We start from the raw sequence: 6,258 nt of genomic DNA, 5'->3' as shown, positions 1-6,258 counted from the left end.
TTTCACACTTGCTATCTGGTCACCCTAATACTGAGTATAAATTCTGTTGAGCACTGTTACTTCCTCCTTAAAATCTAGAATGAAACTTCCTCTGTCCTACTGTTTGCTTTAGAAATCTGTACTGGTTTAAGATTTAATGCACCTTTTGAGTAGTTTCTCCCCGCTTAAAGTCAAAATGACCACTGGGTCAATTTTTCAAAAATGCCTCCTAAGTGGACTTTTAATGAGACTTAAGCTCCTTAGTGCCTAAGATACTTTTGAAAATGGGACTTGGGTGCTTTTGAAAAAATCACCACTCCTGCTTTTGACCAGTGTTGAAGGCTTTCAGAGAGCCTGATCCTGTACCATTGAAGTCAATGGGATCTTTGAGATGGACTTCAACCAGTGAAAGTTCAGGCCCAAAATAGAGCATTTCAGTGATGCAACCAGATTAAAAAATTATAGAGTGCTGGATATGAGACTGCATTACCTTTGTATCTTTGAACATCTATTTTTTCTGTGTCCAAGAATATGCAAAGGTATTTTGACCCCAATAGATTTGGTGCATGCTTATTAGTATTATCACAGGAATTTAATTTGCCATCGTGATAACTCAATTTCAGGCAGAATTACAGATAATCACTGGGCAGGTTTATAATTATTTTTAAAACACCTTTAAAATCTTAATCTTCCATGTTAAAGGAAATAATACTGGGATTTCTGCATTTTGGTGGAAGGATCCAAATGCTCATTTATTTATTTAATCTCCCTACACCTTCCCCACTTTTGCTTCCCAAGGCAGAAATACTACAATGAAGTCAGTTAACAAGAAATATTTTTTATTAAAGAGTTAATATAACTGGGGCTTCTGATAGAAGGGAAAGTTACCACACATGGCCGCAACCCACCCCCAGTAGACTTCCTGTATTGAGAAGATATCTACTAGGGATTTGTGGGTGCTCAGCACTTTTGAAAATTGGGCCACTTTTAATAAGGTGACTAATGTGGATTTAAAAAAACGTACTTTAAGACCCAATATTTTAAAATTTTGGCATTAATTTATTTTAAATATTGCTTCCATTTTATTTTGATTCCCTCTTAACACTACTTCTACAGTACTAATCTTCTTTCAATCAGTTACTTTCCAAATGTCTAAAATAAACCTGACCTTTGTTTCCTTTACATTTAAATTGGCTCCTTGAACAGTTTTGTCTCCTACAGAAGTGTCTTCGGTCCCTTGGAAGAACTTCAAGAAAAAAAACAATTGCTGTCTCAACAGATGGAAACAGCTGTCACTATCTGCCACTTATTATTTGAGTGACAGCTAAATGCTTCTGTTAGAAATCTTAATTGATGAAGAAATTTCTACATCCCCTGAAAACCCACAAGGATGGAGAGAGGACGTTGGGGGGAAGGGAAGGGCACCTGTTAAAGAGGCCTTTTGTTCCATAAGAGTTTGCATACATGCAAACAGGGGAGGAACAGACAAACTAATAAGTAATACCCTGTTGGCACATGAGGCAAGGGATGACAGGACAAAGCACAGAAGTATAATGGCAGAGTTCCCACTTTTATGAGTTTAAAGTTATTAATAATCATCATTTCCCTACAACCTTTGACACACATACAAGATCAGATTGTGCCTGGATCTCTCATAGGTATACAAGGGATATGAAAGTACAAAGAGCTTTGCATATGTCCTCCTACACTCCATGAACCAATACTGAAATCTTTGCACTTTCCTACTTACCAGAGAAGAATGGGGGAAGCATGACATTGGGTGACTCTGTACCTCAAAATAGCACCCTGTAACCCTCACATTCACCACTTGTATATGGTTATGCTATTTTGTATACAAACTGCCTTGTAAGGTAGCATATGAAAACTCATGATTTTCTGAAATTCATTATTCATTCAAAATATGTATATAATCATTGTATATGGAGTTAGGTGATTTTGCTATATGGTTGTTGTTGAAATATGTTGTGAGTCTGGAACATGCCCACAGCTAGCTCTCCAGTGGTAACACAGTGGGTGACCTCCACCCAGACATGTGTTAAGCGACCATTACCAGCCATTGACCAGCAGGGGAATTGTAAACAAGAGATTTACAATTCAATAAGAGACCATTGCTCAAGCTCTACACAATGGGGATTGCTTAATGGCATGACTCAGCAAGGTATCTGGACATGTGATGCTTGACACCATGTTTAAGCCAGTATTTTTCCAGGCACATGAACTGAGAGTATAAAATAAGGCACTGTGTCATCATGAGTCCACCCCTCTCTCCTCCCCCACCTACTCTGAAGGCAGCAAGAACATTTGGCAGAAAATACTTTGTCCCAGGCTGAGCAGGAAATCCAGCCTCTGTATTAAGAACTCTGAACTGCTTACAGTTTACATCTTGCTTAGTCAGATAGTTTAGGCTTTAGACTGCAATTTTACCTTATATTTCTTATGTAACCAACGCTGACCTCAATGCTTAACTTTTATAATCACTTAAAATCTATCTTTCTGTAGCTAAAACATTAAAATAAGTTTATCTTTACCAGTGAGTTTGGCTAAAGTGCTTGGGGAATCTGCTTAGATTACAAAGGCTGATGCATATCCAGAAGCCTTTGAAGTGGGAAAGTAATTAATGAGCCTGCACTGGTAAGAAGATCTTGAGCAGTGTAAGACGGTACATTTCTGGGGTGCAAGGCTGAGGGGATTCGCTGATGTCTACTTGTGTATAGTTCATGAGAGGCTGTGAGAGCCTGCCTGTAACTTTGGGTATTCCTTCACATGCTAATGGCTGTGCGAAAGCAAAGCCAGAAGGGGTTCCTTGTCACTAGCACAGAAGTGTGAGAGATACTCTGATCCAGAGAGTTAAAGGGGACACAGCAGTCCTACAGTCCAGGTAGTACCCCTGGGGGGGTGTCACACATGACTCCATCTCTTCACACACATCAGCAGAGCAGGCCAGTCATAGAGGGAGCTTGTGCTCTACCCACCTAAGAGTCTGGAGTTGCAGTGTATAGTAAGTCTTCACACCACTGCCAACATAGGTCATTACCTTAATCTGGCTCAGAGTGAGACAGTTTATATTGCTGTATACTGTGTATGATTGAGCATAATGAGAGATCCTTTTTATCTAAGTATTTACATGGTTCCACTACCATGTATCAGAGTGCTTCCTGTGTAGTTAAATATTGAAATAACAATTTCTCTCTTTGAGAATATAAAGAATGCATAACTTTTAGTGCATAAGCATGATAGGGCTGAATTAAAGATGCTATGGGAACTTTAATTCTGAATTTGTTTAAAATGTCAACCTTACTATTGTATTAACATAATTTCTCATATAATGTAATCATGTTAAAGCATAAAGTTACAAAGAATGCCCAGGAAGCCATGAAACTATTATATGCCTATGCAAACCTTAGTGATACAATGCAAGCCAGCATTATCACTCTTTATATATCAACCTAAAATTATAGTTTAGAATCTGTCATTAGTCATTTATTACTATGGCTACAAGGCAGGGGCAACATGAGCTTAGCTTGGATGAAAAGATTGAAGTATGCAGTTGTCTCAGAGATGAAATTTATTTCAACCTGAGTTAAGATAATCAAGATACAATTTGCCTGATGAAAGAGATTATTTGGCTAAAAGAAAGCAGCATGCCACCTCCAATCTAAATTATGAGGTGGGAAGACCAGTGATGTTAATTCAGCCCCCCTGCCATGGTTCTAGATGTCAACTGTACAGTATACTCAAATCAATACTATGATTTTTAACAAGAAGCTTATTGAGCTTTAGAGGTCAATCAAGATTTCAGCATTTACTACAGCAAATGGCTTGATATACTATTGAAAACATACACAACACTGTATGATTGCAAAGCGAATACATATTACAATTCTTATTGGCTCACCACATGAGGAATAAATGCTGCATATGGCTGTGCCCAGTACTCTGTATCAGTTTTATAGCGAAAACCAGTTACTTTTTCCTCCCATGCTCAGCGGAAGGATGTTTTAGCATGAGCACTTAAACATACTAGGAAATAAGCAATATTTTGTGCACTGTTGTTGGGTGTTTCCTATTGGCTATATCAGAGGACACGGGATCAAAACACTGTTTCTATTCCTACCTCTGCTTTTGAGTTGCTCTGTGTCTTTGGGAAAGTCATTTAACTTCTGAATGCCTCACTGTCAGATCTGTAAAATGATATAAAACTACCTAAAAGGGACTATTGTGAGGCTTAACTAACGCTTATGAGGCAAAAGCTACTATATAAGTGCACTATAATTATTAGCTGACCTACATACATTTGCTGTGATTCAGGAGAGGAATCCTAAATAGCGCAGAAAAAAGATTTTCTCTCTTGTGCTCTATGATAGCTAGTGTGTGGGGCATAAATGGAGAACTGGTTGTAATGAATTTCCTATTAAAATGTGATCCTGAAGTGCTCACATGATTGAAGAGGCATTCTTCATTCATAACTCTTAAGTCTTATTGAATAGAATGATTAGAATATCTGCAAAATGTCTGGTACTCTTCTTCACCAGTTCAACTTCTGGACCAGACAGTCAGACATTCACATTAGTGTTTTATCACCAGTATCCAAGTCATCCATTGTGTAGGTGAAGGATTCCGAGATAAAACTTTGACAAATATAGTCCAGGATTTAGTTCATATATTAAGAGGAGCTAAACTGTCCAGCATAGTAAACTCTAGTTGGCAGACCTAAGAAAGTGTTCAAAAAATCCTTCATTTGCACTCACAAGGAATTAGGGCTTAGCTCCATCAGAAAAAATGAGGTTCACATTTAAAACAGGAGTAGGAGCTGAACAGAACAAACAGTGCTTTAGAAAAGCCTCTGATAAAGAGATGTCAGTAGAAACAAAAGGCTTAACAAATTGTAACCAAAGATAACAATAGGAAGAAATACAAATTGTGCACTGTGAGGAAATATGTGCTGGGCATTTGGCTATGCTTGGCTTGAACAGGAGTAAATGAATAACATACATCAGCATGATGGAAGATGTTTTTAAGTATGCTTAAATGATGTAAGTTGAGGCATTGTGAAAATGTGTTTGTTCAAAAATCTATGCTACTCAGAATGGAACAGCAAAACTTTAATCATCATTTTACATTGTCTGAGTGGCTGTGGGTTTTTTTAGCATGTCACTTTTCATACTTTTCATAACTGGTGACTGGAGCCCTGTTTAGTTTTATTGCTGTAGAGTGTCAGAATCTCTTAACCACTGGGACTATTTGACACCTGTGTCTTTTATTATTTATTTAGTTTGAATTTAGCTAAACTGAAATATCTCACTAGGGAATGTTTTTTTTTACTGCAACATACTTTTTATTCTCTATATTGAGTTCAAAGACAGTATTGTAACTTACTGCAGGGGGAGCATGCCAGTACAACCTCCTACCGCCTTCTGAGAGGCAATCACTTCAAGACACACAGTGTCCATTACTTTATATATCTCAGTCCACAGTCCCAGCATGCTACCATACCAACAGCCCCTTCACACTGAGCAGAACTTCTGTGCTCTTGGTACCTGGAGACAGGCTAGCCAAAGAACCATACCCAACTCAGTCCTCAATGTTTCAGTGTTAATTGGAAAAGGAAAATACAGCTAAGAAAGGACAACATGGCCCCACAAAAGCAAAGACCTACCAACAGGCAAATAAATCCAGTTTTCTTCATCTAGTCACCTCTGCAATCCACATCTAGTTACCACAACAGAAAGGGCAGGAGAAGACAAGACCCTCAAACTTTTACTGCTGAATCCAAGATTAGCCATCAGCAAAAACAGCACCCAAAGAAGCTTACATCACTGACACTTGGTTTATGTCTACGTTTGAACCCTCTTCTAGCCTAGCTAGTTCCCACAGTCTATTATGTATATCACAAAACAAGACTGAGTCCAGAATTGGGCAAAAAGAAGAAAAAAGGAGGTGGAATATCAGTCATGTTCCCCTTCAACCTCAGATAAAAATTACTGCAGTCATCCCATTCCAACAGGAACCAGAGAGTGTTTATGGACAACTCCTTCTCCTCAAGGATTCATAGGGATGAAATCTACTTCCCATTGTCTTCCATATCAACAGGAGACTACTTGGAGAGTTGGTGTATCACTGCATGCCCTGCACCGACAATGGTCTATGACACACAGGCATGTATATCACATTTTTCACACATGCAACCAATAGTATTCTAAGGATATCACAACCCTATAAGGATCAGCTCCTGGATGAAGAACACTTGGCTAAGATTGA

This window comes from Mauremys reevesii, linkage group 5, assembly GCF_016161935.1.
Source record: "Mauremys reevesii isolate NIE-2019 linkage group 5, ASM1616193v1, whole genome shotgun sequence".
Classification (NCBI taxonomy): domain Eukaryota; kingdom Metazoa; phylum Chordata; order Testudines; family Geoemydidae; genus Mauremys; species Mauremys reevesii.
Note: the sequence above shows the minus strand (reverse complement) of the source record.